Here is a 20,301-nt window from a genome sequence, read left to right on the forward strand (position 1 = left end):
AAATATCAGACCACCCAGGCAGTTAAAATGGGGAGGTAGTTTAGCCTGATGTCAATATAAAGGATGAGGAGCCAGGGGAGAGTGGGCCCAAATCCCAGATCACACACTGACTCACTCAAGCTATGTTTACACGGACAAGGAATCAATTGCACCAGAATTGATGCTTTTCAGCCCAAAAACCCCCAATCTGCTCAGTGTGCAGCAGCAACATGCACAACCTGATTTAGACTTCAAGTGAAGCTATCCAATTTACATTTTAAAGTGCTGCAAAGTAATGCCCTGGTGGCTGGAAAAAATATGAACAATATTCTGGGAGTGACGAAGTAAAATAAACAAACAGCAGAGTCAAAAAAACTGTGAATGCAAGGGGACAGAATGCAAGTTTATTGAAAATATAGGCTATATAGAGATGTGATATCAGTGCATACAGTAGATTAATTTTAAATTTTTTGTTGTGGACTGCCAAATACTTTTCTCCTTGGCCGAATTGCTGAAAATGCCCCCTTCAATGCCTCAAAAATCTAAGTTCATCATACTACCTTGCTCTGATGAAGACACATGACATCTGACTTAATGCTCCCCCCACACCTTTGCATAATAGAATATAATTTTTGATGACACTGCCGAATGATAGATGGTTTTCCTATGCACGGTGTTGAAACAATTATGTTAAAGCTTAATCTCTGTAAATATATTCATGTTATACAGGTCAGTACAGGTCTGCAGAGCAACAAAGCACCTTAGTGTACGTAAAGATCCTGGAGACCAAAGGAAAAAGAAACAAAGACTGATGAAATGTAGGTGGATTAACCCAGTGTGACCACAGCATAAAGTTCTAGACTACCAAAATCTTGCCTATTACTGATATCTAGCTGATAGAAGCCAAAATGATTGACCTATTTAAATATTGGCTCTCCAAGCCAAGACATTAACAGGGAAAAAGACAGACTCATGGCCCCCATCGTAAAACACACATCTGTGAGTTTCATGAGGGAAATAATCTGAAAATGAATTATCCATGCATACTGGAACCCAGCACTTGTGACTGCAATCCATATGGCAGGCTATTGTAATGGTTAAACATCATTCGTTGGTGGCACAGTGGTTTTAACATTTTCTTCTGAAAATGTTTACTCAACCCTGTAACCTTTTGCTCTTTTTAAGTGACTGAAACCAAGAATAAAAATACTAGCCTGCACACACTCCCTGACAAATGTACACACTCCATTTTTGTGAAGGTCGGTGGTGCGCACAGGTTGAAGACAATGCCCAAGAGTTAATTATTCCTAAACAAAATTTCTAACTGGTAGACCTCATACCCATCCGTGTCACCTACTGACATTAACCATGCTTGGTATTTTTAAATGTCAAATTATACAGTCAGGGAAAAAAGTATTTGATCCCCTGCTGATTTTGTACGTCTGCCCACTGACAAAGAAATGATCAGTCTATAATTTTAATGGTAGGTGTATTTTAACAGTGAGAGACAGAATAACAACAAAAAAATCCAGAAAAACGCATTTCAAAAAAAGTTATAAATTGATTTGCATGTTAATGAGTGAAATAAGTATTTGACCCCTTCAACTTAGTACTTGGTGGCAAAACCCTTGTTGGCAATCACAGAGGTCAGACGTTTCTTGTAGTTGGCCACAAGGTTTGCACACATCTCAGGAGGGATTTTGTCCCACTCCTCTTTGCAGATCCTCTCCAAGTCATTAAGGTTTTGAGGCTGACATTTGGCAACTCGAATCTTCAGCTCCCTCCACAGATTTTCTATGGGATTAAGGCCTGGAGACTGGCTAGGCCACTCCAGGACCTTAATGTGCTTCTTCTTGAGACACTCCTTTGTTGCCTTGGTTGTGTGTTTTGGGTCATTGTCATGCTGGAATACCCATCCACGACCCATTTTCAATGCCCTGGCTGAGGGAAGGAGGTTCTCACCCAAGATTAGACAATACATGGCCCTATCCATCGTCCCTTTGATGCGGTGCAGTTGTCCTGTCCCCTTAGCAGAAAAACACCCCCAAAGCATAATGTTTCCACCTCCATGTTTGACGGTGGGGATGGTGTTCTTGGGATCATTCCTCCTCCTCCAAACACGGCGAGTTGAGTTGATGCCAAAGAGCTCGATTTTGGTCTCATCTGACCACAACACTTTCACCCAGTTCTCCTCTGAATCATTGCTCCTAATCTCAGCTCGTTACCTGTATACAAGACACCTGGGAGCCAGAAATCTTGCAGATTGATAGGGGATCAAATACTTATTTCCCTCATTAACATGCAAATTGATTTATAACTTTATTGAAATGCATTTTTCTGGATTTTTTGTTGTTGTTACTCTGTCTCTCACTGTTAAAATACACCTACCATTAAAATTATAGAATGATCATTTCTTTGTCAGTGGGCAGACGTACAAAATCAGCAGGGGATCAAATACTTTTTTCCCTCACTGTATGTGTTTTCCCCCCTTTCTTTTGAATGGGAAGGGGAGCAATTTTGGGGTACATTTGGCTTAACAAAATACAATTTCTTGCATCTCATAGGCATCCTTCACAATATCCAAAAGGGAGATGGTCAAAAGGGTTAGTAAGACAAGAATTAGAGAGAAACGTCCTGCTGTTAGCTCAAAGAGCATGCATTAAAGACTAGCAAAATCCAGTTATAGACAACCTACCATTCAACAGGGAGGGGAGAGGATGTATTTTTGCCACTCTCTGTTATGGATGCAACTTTCTATGAAGGGATGCTAAACTGAGTGCATTAGATGCTATCAAAGGACCTAAAGGCACTGAGCTATTCTAAGATTCAAATTATCCCATTGGTGCTTTAGAGAAGCCAGAAAACAGACTGTTCTCAAAGAAGTGTCTTGGGTGCCTTTCACACCTACAGTTTGATGTGGACTGAAGTGCAACTCGGTTCATTTGGTGCTAAGTGACAAATCAATTCATCATTATAAGAGAGACCACAAAAAAATCACCAAACAGTGAACCAAACTATGGAAGTGATGTACTCAAGCATGAAATAACTACTCAGCCTTGACCGAGGGGCCTTTCACACCTGTTCACTTGCAAGTGATTCGAATTGTGTTTCACTTGCAAATTAACAATTTCTTTTTAAGCTTAGGTTTGATTCATTGGCATGGTTCAATTCACTGGCATGGAGCTTTTCTGTCAATTATCACTAAGAATTACTATGCAAGGGCGGCTGTTTATGGTTTCAACCAATCACTGATTGCATCAGCACCAAGCACTGCAAGAGACTGCAGCGTTTACTGTGCTTGATGCATTCGCTTATTGTGATGTCTGATAGCAAACCTTTCAAACTAAATCTTTAATTATAGAATGCCACACTTAAAACAAACAAAACAAAATCGTAGCAGTAACTGAGTGACTCTAGGGGTCCGACACATATGCATAACTCTCCCACCTAGGAAATTGTTTGAACAAGTTTAATAATGTATGTTTATGTATTATACAGTTAATTAATGCAGTGGTTTCATTTGCATGGTAGATTCACTGTCATTTATAAATTCCACAGTTTGGTTCGATGTTTGGAGCAGTTAATCTCCAAGTAAAACTGAATGCCTTGGCTTTCACAATGCAAACAAACCTCTGTGCTTAAACAATAAAGCACCAAATAAAGGAAAGGTAGCAAGACCACATGTAAAATATTCACTTCATTTTCAAAAATTGAGAACTGAAGCAAATTTGAAAAAGTGCAATGTGAAACAAATAGAATTGTGGTGCGGTGGACTACACAAAATAATCTGAATTCAATTTAAAAAAAATCCTGGTGTAAAACAAAGCAGGAAAACTAAATGTTTGTTTGTAAAGTGAACCAGACTTCAAATTATTTGCAATCGAAATAGGTTAGAAAGTGTACACTTCTTACATTAATTGTGTAAACCTCAAGATCGGTAAATTTCTTAGCTTTGCACTCACAAACTGTATTAATTTCCAATATGGGATATTTAAACACACTACAGCAGGTTGGACAAGATTAATGCAGTACAAATGCCCATTTATGTTTCAATCTACATTTGTAAATTGTTGACCAAAACATTCCCAGCTATTTACAATTAATTAAATGTAAGATTTAATAATCTCAAACTGAAATAATATTTTGCTTCTTCTGACAAAATGTTTAAACATTTTCCAGGTAGAGTGGTTTGATTTCCTAACCAAAACACATGTTTCTCAGAAAAAAATGATTTGCACAGCACTGTGCATATTTAGATAAAGCATCAAGGTGGCATTAAAATGAATCAGTAGAATATGAGCATAATAATCAGGGAAAATATAATAATAATGCAGAGCTGCACATTATTGCATTATTACTTCATAGGTTATTTAGCTGCTATTCCAAGGACAGACAACTGCAGAGATAGATGTCTGGATATCAAGCAATCTTGCTTCTCTGGGTGCTCCCAAGTGGCTCAGCTGGTAAAAAGCCCTACTCAAGGCACAGTTTGAACCCTATAGTCCAGACATCACTGGCTCCAATCTGTGTTGTGAGCAGACTTGAGCTGCAATGTGTTTGCAAATATGTTGAAGCTTGTATTCATCCCTGTTCAACAACGTGAGACTGGCCAATTACACCGGTAGACATTTAATTCAGTCCAACTCACCTGTTTATGATCTTTTCTGCCTTTGAAGGTGACAGTGGTTGAAATGATCAAGAATAGGTGTGTTTGATGGAGATGACTGGACAATAGGTCAAAGTGAGATTGGAAGGCCTCATCTGCACAAAAAGGTTTGAATACACTTTCAGACAATGAAACCTGGGATGTGTTCAGTAACTAATAACTAAATGCTACGTAGCGTTTGCTACTGAACCCGCTGTTAGCTGAAAGCACTGCATAATGTTCTGTCCATCTGAGTGGCTGCTCACATGGGGCGTGTCAGTAACAGGAGAGAGGTGAGGCATCACAGGAGCCAGATTCCATGTTTACAGTGGGAGACTCCTATGTTTGAATCATCAGAAGAACAGTGTTCCTGGTCATTTTAAATCTATAGAGGATTTGCTACTGTTTGATTTCACTGCTGCTAAAGTCATGATAATGGCTCTTGATGCAAGTGCAACAGAAACAGAAACATGGTTATTATATTAATATTGCCCAAATTCACCAAAGAATAATGGTTACTGAACACTATTGTGAAATCATTCTTATCCATAACACACAATTCATAACAGTTAACTTCCGATTCAAGGTACCGCAATTGTTCATGCTGATCAGTTCAATGGTTATGAAAATGGTTATATGTTCATTTGCAAAATATTGAAAAAGAAGAAGAAGAAGAAACAACTTGATTTACAGCAATGGTCCCCAAATTGCAGGAATCACAGGCAGTTCAGGAATCAATTAAAATCAAACCAACCAATCTGCAGTAACTGAAAGAGATAGTTTTACTATTTAGAATAGAAATCTGTTACTTCACAGTTCTGCTTTCTATCTTACTAATTGTATTATAATTGCTATATTTAAGTTTGCCTTCATGTCATTTGCAAGGTCTTTCAATAAAAATAACACTTTCCTGTCTTTGATTTGAAAAATAGCTGTTGTCCTTATCTAAGATGTCAGAATTCAAAAAGGTAAAGGATGAGAAATAATATAAATGATTTATATAAATGCATTTATATGTCAGACATTGTGTGCTGTACATAACTGATTGATGCAGATAGAGCATAAAATGCATTGCATTCTATAGACAAAATTAGAACACCAAAATGACAGAAATAAATAAATCCAGGATTTAATAACAGGAAATTGGTGTTTGCGAAAAAGCAATGCCCAATGTAGATCAGTGAATGGGTTACTTTCAGTTTTTTTTTTTTTTTGTATTATTATTATTTTTGTTTCTGCTGGATCAAGTAAAATAAATTAATAATATATGACTGCTGACTTCTTGGGCATACAAAATCCCTTTGTCATTTTAATTATGTCTTGATTGGTTGATTTATTGTTTTTTTATTGGAGGGGGGCATTATGATCACACTCAAGGGAGGTGTGAGGGCAAAAAGGTTAAGAACCCCTGCAGTACACCATGACTCATTGAATACTTTATTTAAAGACTGACTTTCTACACAATCTACATACACATAATAGTAATTAAGTGCAAAGCACATTATCTTTTGATCACTTGCTACAATTCACTAACAATTGGGTTTTGTAAAAAGATGCCAATGCCTCATGTTTGAGAAAACCTTAGCAGTTGAACAACTCCCAGTGACTTATTTATTGAAAATTAAAATGTGCATGTTATATTACATTCCACTGCATTCTTGCCTGTGGAAAATGCATTATTTTTAAATGACTGGAAATGCATTTGTCCTCTCATTCTCTCACTTTCTCTCTCTTGTTTTCTCTTGCAGAAATGGATGGAGTTAAAGGTCAACTTGCATAATAGTCTAATGGGAGACTACATTAATGATCTATTAGGTTTCTTTGAGTGCCAACTGAAGAACAGAAGGAAGTTTGATATTGAAAAAGGAGAGATACAGATCACTCAATGACAGTAATCATCACAGTCGAGCTGCTTTACAACACAGATAAACCATTGCTTTCTAAATGATTTAGTGGTTGACAGAATTCCCAATCTTACAGCTCTGATACCTGAAAATCTATGGAGTAAAGCTAGTGGATCTGAAGAATTAGATAAACAGCATCTAGCACTAGGGTGTACTGGCTGAAGTAGTTTTTGAAGATAGACAGAAGGATGAAAAAGCAGAAAAGTGTCAATACTAGACTACGTATTTCAGATAAGATGGTATAGGTTCTCCCATATGGAACAGACATATTTTTAAAACATGGTAGATATATATGATCATTTTTTAATAATATGCCAAAAGTATATATTTTGTATGTTTAAAATCTATGAGATACCTTGACTGTAAAGCATCCCACACAACTTTTACTGTACTGTATCACAACCAACCTTGACTGTAATGCAAATCACCAGATGAGGAATACCAATAGAAATCTGTCCATATGGCATTTTCACTCATTTCGCCTACAGCAAAGCCTATAGCCTCAATGTGGAAGTCAAAATAGATAAAGGAGAGACAGCAACCAGCTGCAATGCCCAAATGGGAGAAAGAAAGTGATCAGGAGACAGGGAAGGCAGCTCAAACAGGGAGACTTGTCTTCAATTCCTAGGCCTGGATTATATCAAATATTCAATCCACCCACCAGAAGTACATTCCAAATGGCAGCTTTCCATTTGCCAGAAGGTTCTAGTGTCTTCCCAGTGGAAAGCTTCCATGTAGTGTTGGTTTTGGATTTTGTTACTGGTGAGGGGCTCAAATTCTTATTCAGTGTGGGATTTTGTGACTAGAAGTGAGGTTTAGCTTCACCAAAGCCATTTTCCCACACAAAAGATAGATAATAACATTTAATGTGGAAGTTAATTACCCCCTACTCATACACACTGATTCATAGTTTACAAAAAGTATTTCTGTGAGGTTTTTTTCTCTTTTTTTTGTTTTATGTTTTTTGTTAATGTTAATTAGCCTTTGCAAAATAGCTGGCAGATTGCAAGAGTTGACTTCTACACTCTCTACAAACTGGAGTTCTACACTCCAGTGGTTATACGTCTTAGTTATTGGGAGAGAGACTTTGCTTTATGTCATTCATATTCTAAAAAATAACATTTCCTCTTTCCAAATTCATTTTGGAGAGAGGAACTCCAGCAACATTGTCAGATATCTATACCATTAAGGTCACACTTGCCTCTAGTGTAGTGCCAGAAAATCATGTACATAAGCATATTTTACAGCTGCAGGGGAAGACAAGGCAAATTGAAAGAATCTTTACCGAAATTAATTGAGCGCTTCATGCTCTCGTTACTGTGCTAAAGCAATCGCAAATGTATGCTTCTTATTATCTTTTCACACAGCAAATTCTAGCACAAAAATGTTCCATGAAGGAGCCCATGATTAATCTGCTACACTAATATGATCACTTTTTTAATATGTCCTAGCATTATCTGCATGTTAAGCATACGATTACCAGCCCTGGAAATACATAAAACAACAACAACAATAACAACAACATCAGCAGCGACAACATTGAATTGTGAGAGAAATCAAATGGTTTATTTATTGAAAAGGGTGTCTGTATCTTCATTATAGATCTGAGCTCTGGTCTCATGGTATTAATATTTTACTTTCACATTATTGCTCTATTTACATAAAACTAATAATCCTGAACCTTGGGAGAATGGCCTGATTTACAGCCTAGGGAAGCCTCAGCAGCCATACATTTCAATGGGTTATTATTAAAATGAAAAATGCCTCAACTTGAAAATGCATATCCAGATATGATTCACTTTTAAAACTGCACATTAAACAAATACATATATACCGAGGCTCTCAAAATTATTCATCCCCCTTGGACTTTTCCACATTTCATTGTGTTACAACATGAAATCAGAATGGATTTAATCAGGAGTTTTTGCCACTGATCAACACAGAAAATGTCCATAATGTCAAAGTGAAAAATATAACCTGCAAATTGATCTAAATGAATTACAAATACAAAACAGAAAATAACATTTTTTTTTTGGGGGGGGGGGGGAATATATATATTAAAAATAGAAAACTAAAATATCATAATTGGATAAGTCCCCACCACCCTGAGTTCATATTTAGTGGAAGTACGTTGGTCAAACACCATACAGGTCAGATGTGTGGAGTGCTTGGGATATTGTTGTCACATGCACACTTTAACTAGTCTTGCCCATAAAAGCCTGTAGCTCATGCAAACTTGCCTTTGGCCTTTTGGTAGTCTCTATTTTAATGGAATTTATTCAGTTTAATTAATGGAGGCACATTGAGTATGATTTCTTCTAGATATAGCAGAAAAATAAGGAAGGTTCAAAAATATGTGCCTATTTGGGAAAGCATGCCTTTCAGTGCAAGAGAACAAACAAAAAGACTCATAAGAGCCTAAAAAAGACTAAGCTGTGTTTACTTCTTGTACAAAATTATGATTTATAAGTACTTCACTCCAGATTTGTATTTGACTTCTTTGATAAAACATCCCCTGTACCTACTCTGAGTTGCTTTATTTCTTCAATAATATGTAAAAAGTCTTTTTTGATAGGGAAACTTGGTTTCAGAAATCTAATTTCCGCCCGAGTTTACCGTTATCATTGTGTTTTTCATGAATTTTTATTAGTCTCTCCCTTTCCTTTTATGTGTGTGGTTTCAAAATAAAACTTACAGTTAGTTCCAATAAAGCAGCCATAAATCAGAGCTGTATAAATGACTTCTTGGATCTGCGATAGACTGGAGTATTTATGAGTACCAAAAAAAGAAAGAAAGAAAAAGAGAGGTAATGAAGAAAATAAAATAAAAACTTCCAAGACTCTTTTTTTATATATTTTCTTGCTGTAGAAGCTACAATAAAAATGAACACCGGCTCCAGAGCCCAAAGCAAAATACGAATATAAAATAAATGCTGTGTCTAAAGCCACCTTAAGCACCACTCACCATCTAACTGTCAGATTTAGATGTATTATTTGGAGCTGGTATCATCTCCCTAGCTGATTTCATTATCTGAGCAACAACTTACTCTTATGACATCTAGCTAAGGGATATACGATCTACTTCCATTCAAGCCAAACAGCCTCCGTTTGTTTCATTGACAAAACATGATCATTTACATTTTTGTGTGATACTATGTGCTTCGTAGGCCTGTATACTTCACAGCATATGCTGTCCATTTGGAAATCCTCCAAAGAATCTTGTTGAGTGTTGCTTCTACACGGGCAACTGGCAAGCAACTAAGACTTTTTGGCATCCTGGGACACTCACCTAGCGTGACTTGCCTCGCCTTGGCCAGGGAAGTGTCAGCTCATTTACTTGAGGGTGCCATAGTTCTGGTATCCCCGAAAATCTGTCTTCATTTCCTACAACATTTTTCAGATGCTCTTGAACACAGTGAAGAAAGCACATGCCAATTTCCTGTCCAATTCCAGTTTAATTGCACAAGCTCAAGGCAACTCGAGAATCAAGATGAAAACTTAATATTTTTCAAGCATGCACATTCCAGCTTTATTACCCACCCTTATTATCCACACTCTCCAATGTTGGCTGCGGTCTTGTTTGGAAAGAAGGCAGCAGAAGCATTTCACAGGTATATTTGTATGGAGTGTAGCAGTAAGATTTCAGATTTGCATGGTCTTCCATCTGCTTGAATTACTGCCAGAACCCTTCAGGGCATAATCCTGATTAGTTATGACGTGGTACTTGTTCAATTCTTATGTCAATTGCATGCATAGTTCTATCTTTGAAGAATACTTATGTTTCTCACAACTTTTGCCTCCAATTGTGCATTGTGCAAATCCGACTGGATTTAAGTCAGAAGACCAATCATGCCAACTGAGCAGGGCAACCTGGTCATCTAAGCCACCCCCTGCTTGCATGTGATGAATGTTTGATTAATCAATAGAATTTGTATTAACTGGAACATGTGTTGTTGGAATGTGTTCCCAGACCATATTGCAATCACAGTGTAGTATTTTATCTAACCACCTTTAACAAAAAACAAACAAACAAAAAGGCTGATTACTAATATAATTCCTCATGCTTATACATCTGATCAAAATCAGAACTCAGAGGAAGTGCTTGAGGTATCTGTTAGTTATTCCAGCATTATTCATATGTAATTTATTTAGAATAAGAATTGGAAAGTGTAATGTATGCTTTTAAAACACTTTCCTATAGAAAGGTTTTTTTATTTTTATAATAAAATACAGTGTGAACCTTTAGTAACCACTTTTGCTGGTATGCAATTTGATTTGAAACCCTGTTAGTGCAACTATTGGAGTTGGAGTTGTTAGCAGGCAAGAGAGACTGTAGCCTTTATAGTGCTATACGGGTTATTTTGGCCCAATTAATTCCCTTGTGTCTTTGAATTTTCATATTACTTTATAATATTCTGTAATTGGAAAATATAATTATATACTTATTATATACCACAGATGTAAAATAATAGGACTTGTGGGCAATGGAGCTTAATCTGAAAGTCCCATAAAATCTAAAATCTTGATGACTGCATTTCTATTTTTCCCCCTAATATTAACATTGATTTCTGTGGATGTTATGATACAGCTCATGGAAATATCAAGTGAGGCCTAGACATTTACCTATACATTTATAGTTACCTATGTAAATCAGCCTATTCAAATACAGTAAACTTACCATTGAGTGCCTGTGTCAATAGAATTGCATTTGAAAATACCTATTCATCTGTCACTAAAAATGGTCCAACATATGCGTAAACAGTTTGAGTAAAACAATTAAACAATTATATAATTTCACTTATCCACCACAGACCTAAAAGATCTGCCCTATAATCCACTCTCAAAATGAGATGCTGAAATGTACAGAAAATAACCATGTTAAAGATCTTTTAGAGTACTTCAGAAAATGTAATTGACAGAAGTGCTACATGACAGAATGCAATAACAGTATCATTCTGTAAATAGGCCCAGTGGCAGAATGGCCAGTAGGAAGATTAAGGCTACTTTTCAATTTTCCTCAAGTTACAATAATGCAGGGTCTGAAATTCAAATATTAGTAGAGGAAGGGAGATTTGTTTCCCCACATTGTCTATTTAGATTAATTTATCTGTCCTTTTTTATTTTTTGAGTATTTTTGTTTCATATTTAATTACAGGTGAGAATCTAGTGCCCAGGAGGTCCATTTGAACATACATTTGATAACTGTCACATATCGTTGGCCAAGGGAAGGAACCCAGGTGCAGAGCATCAGAGGAGTCCAGTAACAGGCGAGGGTCATGGGCCGGTAAACAGGGCAAAAGGGACAGTCCAGTACTTGGAGTCGATAAGGCAGGCGATAGGTCAATCATGGGGCGAACAAGACAATCCAGAAAATCCAGGAGATGGTGGTAGTAGAGACAAAGAAGAGATCAGTAACAGGAAGACAAAAGAACTAGTGCTTTGAAATGAAACCAAGGGAATACAAGATGCAGCGTAGTAGGAAGTGACCAGGGGGTTTAAATAGTCAAGCAGGTAACTGTGGTGAGTAACGAATGACAGCAAAGAGTGAAGAGTGGGTGCACGGAGTGTAAAGGAATGTAGAGTAACTGATTAAAACTCAGGCGATGATGGCCTCTGGTGGTGGACAGGGGTAGTATGGGCAGAAAGTGTCACAGAAGCCCCCCTTCTCAGGCGAGGCTCCTGACGCGACAGACACTCTGTGGCAACGACGTCCCCGAGGACGGGGGGCCGGAGCAGAGGGATGATCCCTGTGAAAATTGCTGATCAAGGAAGGGTCCAGGATATCAGCCAATGGCACCAAGTGACGTTTGATGGGTTGCTGGGGACAGACATGGGCTGCCTGCCAAACTTCATCACTGCGCCTGAACCAGTCGTCCACTGCCGGCACCTTGGAGCGCTCGTCAGAACAGGGAAACAGAGGAAGTTGGTAACCAAGAATGCACTGAAAGGTGGTGAGACCTGTGGAAGAGCTAATGAGGGAGCTTTGCACATATTCAGCCCACAGCAGGAACCGGCTCCATTCAAATTGGGATGTGCTGCAGTACAACCGCAAAAACCATCCAATCTCCTGATTCAGCCGCTCAACTCAGCCGCATAGACCGTTCGACTGTGGGTGGTAACCAGAGGTGAGGCTGATGTTTATGTTGAGGACTTTCATGAATGCTGTCCATACTCATGACGTAAACTGCGGACCTAGATTGGACAATATATCCTACGGCATTCCACGAAAGATGTGCGTAAAAAGGAACTCCACAGTTTGAAGGCTGAAGCAATGCTCTCCAGGGGAATCAGTTTGTGCACCTTGGAAAACCAGTCCACTGCCACGAGGATGGTGGTGTTGCCCTGTGACTTGGGGAGAGCCATGATAAAATCAATGGAGATGTGAGACCATGGCCTGAGAGGGATCAGTAAACCTGCCAGGAGTTTATGTGGAGTCTTCACTTGTGCAGAAGCTGGGCAGGCTGCAACGAAGCGGGTGATATCCTCAGACATGGAAGGCCGCCAGAACTGTCTCTGTACGATGGAGATGGATGTCCTGAAGAGGTAGAGGAATGGAGCCAGTGTAACAGTTGAGGTCGGAGTGCAGCGGGTACATAAGTGCGCCGGGCAGGACAGGCGGTCATAGCTGGATCAGTGTTTTGGGCTTCTCGAATTCGTGCCATAATCTCCCATCTGATGGGAGCCACAACGCAGGAGGGAGACAGGATGGGATCAGTGGAGATAGGAACTGAAAGTTGATCGAACTATTGGGACAGGGCGTCTACCTTGACATTCTTGGATCCTGGCCGGTATGTCACCGTGAAACAAAACCAAGTGAAGAACAGTGCCTATCATACCTGATGGGGATTGAGTCTCTTGGCAGCCTGGATGTATTCCAAGTTCTTGTGATCCGTAAGAACCAGAAAAGGATGCTTCGAACCCTCCAACCGGTGCCGCCACTCCTCAAATGCCAATTTAATGTCCAGCAGTTCCCAATTAATGATGTTGTAATTTCGTTAAGTGGAGGAGAGATTCCTGGAAAAGAAGGCACAGGGGAAGAGCTTGGCAGGCTGACCATGACATTGGGATAACACAGCCACTACTCCAGTCTCCAAGGCATCAACCTCCACTACAAACAGGAGCATCGGATAGGGATGCTTCAGTATGGGACCCGTGGTAAACAGGGTTTTCAACCAGGCAAAGGCATCAGAAGCTTGATCTGTCCAGGAGAGAGAGCGGGCAGTCCCTCTGAGCAGTGCAGTTAAAAGGGAGGCAACGGAACTGAAGTTGCATATAAAATCCCTGTAAAAATTGGCAAAGCCCAGAAAGCACTGTAAATCCTTAACGGCTCTGGACTGTGTCTATTCAGTCACCGCTTTGATCTTGTTTTGATCCATGTGGACCCCCGTTGTGTCGATGATGTACCTGAGTTCACAGCCTTGATGATGAGGCCATTCGTCAGCAAGCTTCGCAGAACCTGGCGGACATGGGAAATGTGAGTGGTGAGATCGGGGCAAAAAATGTAAATGTCATCTACGTACACGATAGCAAAGTGATTCAGATCTCTCTGAAGGGGCATTAGCCAGACCAAAAGGCATAACCAGATACTCATAGTTACCACTGTTGGTAATGAATGGTGTCTTCCACTCATCTCCCTCACGGATCCGGATCAAATTGTATGCGCTGCGGAGGTCAAGCTTGGTGAGAAGCAAGCTCCTTGAACTTGCTCGGTCGCTTGCCGGGAAGAATCAGTGGTGGGAGGCCTTCGTCGGAGAACCGGGAGTCACTCACCAGCATCTCGTCCCTCTGCCGGATGATTGAACACCTCCTTGAAGTGAACCAGGAAGCAAGTTAGCGAACGAGTGAACCGTCCCTGCCTTGTCCAGACTGTAGACGCCCACTGGAGAGCATTCCCTGTAAGCAGTGTGATAATGAAGGCAATCCGGGCTGAATCGTCGTGGAAGGCAGCTGGCTGGTGTGAAAAGTACAGGGAGCACTGGAGGAGGAAACCCTCACACTTGTCAGGTGAGCCATCATATTATTCAGGCACTGGGAAGACAGATGGATCTAACCTAGGTGAGTGACAAATGAGAGCAGAGTGAAGAGTAGGTGCACGGAGTGTAAAGGTATGTAGAGTGACTGATTAAAACTCAGGCGATACAGGGGTAGTGTGGTAGATAATAACAATAACAGTAAATGAAAACGCATGCATGTGTGAAGAAGTGGGAGCTGGTGTTAATGGTATCCAGAGGAATAGATAACTAATTGCAGTGGGGAAGTTGCTAGGGAAGAGAATTTCTCAATGTCTTAACATGGTGCCATATTATTGGCAAATGTTCTATAGCCCATCTATTTTGCATACATCTCTGCTCAGGGTAGAGGGATAGGCAGGACTTCCAATTTCCATATATATTATCATCTGCGCAACAGTGTAGTACAGGGTTTCAACAGCCAATCCATGCTTATATTTCATCTTGTTTTCTAAGAGGGTGGTGATCCAGAAGCAGTTGGTTCCTTTTTTTAAGGTTATTCACACATTCTCTCTCTCATTATATATATACACTCACCTAAAGGATTATTAGGAACACCATACTAATACTGTGTTTGACCCCCTTTCGCCTTCAGAACTGCCTTAATTCTACGTGGCATTGATTCAACAAGGTGCTGAAAGCATTCTTTAGAAATGTTGGCCCATATTGATAGGATAGCATCTTGTAGTTGATGGAGATTTGTGGGATGCACATCCAGGGCACGAAGCTCCCGTTCCACCACAACCCAAAGATGCTCTATTGGGTTGAGATCTGGTGACTGTGGGGGCCAGTTTGGTACAGTGAACTCACTGTCATGTTCAAGAAACCAATTTGAAATGATTCGATCCTGCTGGAAGTAGCCATCAGAGGATGGGTACATGGTGGTCATAAAGGGATGGACATGGTCAGAAACAATGCTCAGGTAGGCCGTGGCATTTAAACGATGCCTAATTGGCACTAAGGGGCCTAAAGTGTGCCAAGAAAACATCCCCCACACCATTACACCACCACCACCAGCCTGCACAGTGGTAACAAGGCATGATGGATCCATGTTCTCATTCTGTTTACGCCAAATTCTGACTCTACCATCTGAATGTCTCAACAGAAATCGAGACTCATCAGACCAGGCAACATATTTCCAGTCTTCAACTATCCAATTTTGGTGAGCTTGTGCAAATCGTAGCCTCTTTTTCCTATTTGTAGTGGAGATGAGTGGTACCCGGTGGGGTCTTCTGGTGTTGTAGCCCATCCGCCTCAAGGTTGTACGTGTTGTGGCTTCACAAATGCTTTGCTGCATACCTCGGTTGTAACGAGTGGTTATTTCAGTCAAAGTTGCTCTTCTATCAACTTGAATCAGTCGGCCCATTCTCCTCTGACCTCTAGCATCAACAAGGCATTTTCGCCCACAGGACTGCCGCATACTGGATGTTTTTCCCTTTTCACACCATTCTTTGTAAACCCTAGAAATAGTTGTGCGTGAAAATCCCAGTAACTGAGCAGATTGTGAAATATTCAGACCGGCCCGTCTGGCACCAACAACCATGCCACGCTCAAAATTGCTTAAATCACCTTTCTTTCCCATTCAGACATTCAGTTTGGAGTTCAGGAGATTGTCTTGACCAGGACCACACCCCTAAATGCATTGAAGCAACTGCCATGTGATTGGTTGGTTAGATAATTGCATTAATGAGAAATTGAACAGGTGTTCATAATAATCCTTTAGGTGAGTGTATATATATACAGTGAGGGAAAAAAGTATTTGATCCCCTGCTGAATTTTGTACGTTTGCCCAATGATCAGTCTATAATTTTAATGGTAGGTGTATTTTAACAGTGAGAGACAGAATAAAAAAAAAAAAAAAAAAAAAATGCATTTCAAAAAAGTTATAAATTGTTTTGCATGTTAATGAGGGAAATAAGTATTTGACCCCTTCGACTTAGTACTTGGTGGCAAAACCCTTGTTGGCAATCACAGAGGTCAGACATTTCTTGTAGTTGGCCACCAGGTTTGCACACATCTCGGGAGGGATTTTGTCCCACTCCTCTTTGCAGATCCTCTCCAAGTCATTAAGGTTTCGAGGCTGACGTTTGGCAACTCGAACCTTCAGCTCCTTCCATAGATTTTCTATGGGATTAAGGTCTGGAGACTGGCTAGGCCACTCCAGGACCTTAATGTGCTTCTTCTTGAGACACTCCTTTGTTGCCTTGGTTGTGTGTTTTGGGTCATTGTCATGCTGGAATACCCATCCACGACCCATTTTCAATGCCCTGGCTGAGGGAAGGAGGTTCTCACCCAAGATTTGACGGTACATGGCCCCATCCATCGTCCCTTTGATGCAGTGCAGTTGTCATGTCCCCTTAGCAGAAAAACACCCCCAAAGCATAATGTTTCCACCTCCATGTTTGACAGTGGGGATGGTGTTCTTGGGGTCATTCCTCCTCCTCCAAACACGGCGAGTTGAGTTGATGCCAAAGAGCTCGATTTTGGTCTCATCTGACCACAACACTTTCACCCAGTTCTCCTCTGAATCATTCAGATGTTCACTGGCAAACTTCAGACGTGCCTGTACATGTGCTTTCTTGAGCAGGGGGACCTTGCGGGCGCTGCAGGATTTCAGTCCTTCACGGTGTAGTGTGTTACCAATTGTTTTCTTGGTGACTATGGTCCCAGCTGCCTTGAGATCATTAACAAGATCCTCCCGTGTAGTTCTGGGCTGATTCCTCACCGTTCTCATGATCATTGAAACTCCATGAGGTGAGATCTTGCATGGAGCCCCAGACCGAGGGAGACTGACAGTTATTTTGTGTTTCTTCCATTTGTGAATAATCGCACCAACTGTTGTCACCTTCTCACCAAGCTGCTTGGCGATGGTCTTGTAGCCCATTCCAGCCTTGTGTAGGTCTACAATCTTGTCTCTGACATCCTTGGACAGCTCTTTGGTCTTGGCCATAGTGGAGAGTTTGGAATCTGATTGATTGATTGCTTCTGTGGACAGGTGTCTTTCATACAGGTAACGAGCTGAGATTAGGAGCACTCCCTTTAAGAGAATGCTCCTAATCTCAGCTCGTTACCTGTATAAAAGACACCTGGGAGCCAGAAATCTTGCTGATTGATAGGGGATCAAATACTTATTTCCCTCATTAACATGCAAATCAATTTATAACTTTTTTGAAATGCGTTTTTCTGGATTTTGTTGTTGTTATTCTGTCTCTCACTGTTAAAATACACCTACCATTAAAATTATAGACAGATCATTTCTTTGTCAGCGGGCAAAGCAGGATCAAATACATAAAATACTTTTTTCCCTCACTGTATACACTCACCTAAAGGATTATTAGGAACACCTGTTCAATTTCTCATTAATGCAATTATCTAACCAACCAATCACATGGCAGTTGCTTCAATGCATTTAGGGGTGTGGTCCTGGTCAAGACAATCTCCTGAACTCCAAACTGAATGTCTGAATGGGAAAGAAAGGTGATTTAAGCAATTTTGAGCGTGGCATGGTTGTTGGTGCCAGACGGGCCGGTCTGAGTATTTCACAATCTGCTCAGTTACTGGGATTTTCACGCACAACCATTTCTAGGGTTTACAAAGAATGGTGTGAAAAGGGAAAAACATCCAGTATGCGGCAGTCCTGTGGGCGAAAATGCCTTGTTGATGCTAGAGGTCAGAGGAGAATGGGCCGACTGATTCAAGCTGATGGAAGAGCAACTTTGACTGAAATAACCACTCGTTACAACCGAGGTATGCAGCAAAGCATTTGTGAAGCCACAACACGTACAACCTTGAGGCGGATGGGCTACAACAGCAGAAGACCCCACCGGGTACCACTCATCTCCACTACAAATAGGAAAAAGAGGCTACAATTTGCACAAGCTCACCAAAATTGGACAGTTGAAGACTGGAAAAATGTTGCCTGGTCTGATGAGTCTCGATTTCTGTTGAGACATTCAGATGGTAGAGTCAGAATTTGGCGTAAACAGAATGAGAACATGGATCCATCATGCCTTGTTACCACTGTGCAGGCTGGTGGTGGTGGTGTAATGGTGTGGGGGATGTTTTCTTGGCACACTTTAGGCCCCTTAGTGCCGATTGGGCATCGTTTAAATGCCACGGCCTACCTGAGCATTGTTTCTGACCATGTCCATCCCTTTATGACCACCATGTACCCATCCTCTGATGGCTACTTCCAGCAGGATAATGCACCATGTCACAAAGGTCGAATCATTTCAAATTGGTTTCTTGAACATGACAATGAGTTCACTGTAGTAAACTGGCCCCCACAGTCACCAGATCTCAACCCAATAGAGCATCTTTGGGATTTGGTGGAACGGGAGCTTCGTGCCCTGGATGTGCATCCCACGAATCTCCATCAACTGCAAGATGCTATCCTATCAATATGGGCCAACATTTCTAAAGAATGCTTTCAGCACCTTGTTGAATCAATGCCACGTAGAATTAAGGCAGTTCTGAAGGCGAAAGGGGGTCAAACACAGTATTAGTATGGTGTTCCTAATAATCCTTTAGGTGAGTGTATATATATATATATATATATATATATATATATTTTTTTTTTTTTATTTTTTTTTTGATATTACAATTATTTACCTCAATGGAGTTCCTCTGGACAAGTTCTGCAACCACAGAGCTTAAAGAAGAACCTGTTCTTGACTATATTCAGGTTAAAGCCCGATATTTCTCTCAGAACTGACTCAAACAACCAGCCATCAACATGCCAAACTGATTAGTTAAAATCAGTCTCCTTTGACCTTTATGTGGAATGCCACAGAAACCTATTGCCTGTTCTGCAGACTTGGAAAGGAGTTATCTGGTCACCAAGCAGTCAGAAACAGAACAGAAACCCCCCTGAAAGAAGGGATAGTGTTGTATGTAGATGGCTCCTGCTCTAAGCCTAATGATGGTGTCACGCTGTGCGGTTACACGGTGTGCACATTACAGGATACGGTGGAAGCCTACGCACTACCTTTCAGTTCTGCGCAAGCAGCAGAACTTTTTGCATTTCTTCTCTCTGAGGGCAAGGATGTCACTATCTATACCGATAGTCGTTATGCTTTCGGGGTGGCGCATGATTTTGGACGCATATGGCAGACTATAAGGTTCAGTGCAGCTGATGGAAAAGCGATTTCACATTCGAGTTTAGTGGAAAACTTTGATTTCAGCATGTGACAAAAACGCTCTCTATTGTTAAAACGAAGGGACATAGCCTATTAGAAACAGAAGAAGCCAGGGGAAACAAGAGGGCTGATGAGGCTGCCAAGACGGCCGCAACAGCACAACAGATGGCACCTTTTCTTGGTGTAAAGGGTTTTCTCTCCTCTTGTTTCTTCTCCACTATTTTGCGAAGAGATATTGATTTTAAACACATGCAGGAATGTGCTGTGGAACAGGAAAGGGCCTATTGGAAGGCTGCAGGATGTGTCCCTGATGACAGAGGTTTGCTGTGCGATAAAGAGGGCTGGCTGGCCCTCCCAACCTGTGTGCTCCCCTTTCTGGTACACGATTTACACGGATTAACACATCACGATAGGAGGACTATAGAAAGACAAATACAGAAGCAGTAGTGCATATCACACAGTAGGGAGGTTATTCAACAGCTGTTGCAGAGTTGTTTAACTTGTGCTCATCATAACACACAGGGTGTGAAAAACACGCATCAAACACTTGAATATCCTGACTCTCCTTTCATGCAATGGCAAATTGATTTCACTCATATGGAACCTAAGGGTCCATTGAAATATCTA

This window comes from Amia ocellicauda, chromosome 11 (assembly GCF_036373705.1).
Source record: "Amia ocellicauda isolate fAmiCal2 chromosome 11, fAmiCal2.hap1, whole genome shotgun sequence".
Classification (NCBI taxonomy): Eukaryota; Metazoa; Chordata; class Actinopteri; order Amiiformes; family Amiidae; genus Amia; species Amia ocellicauda.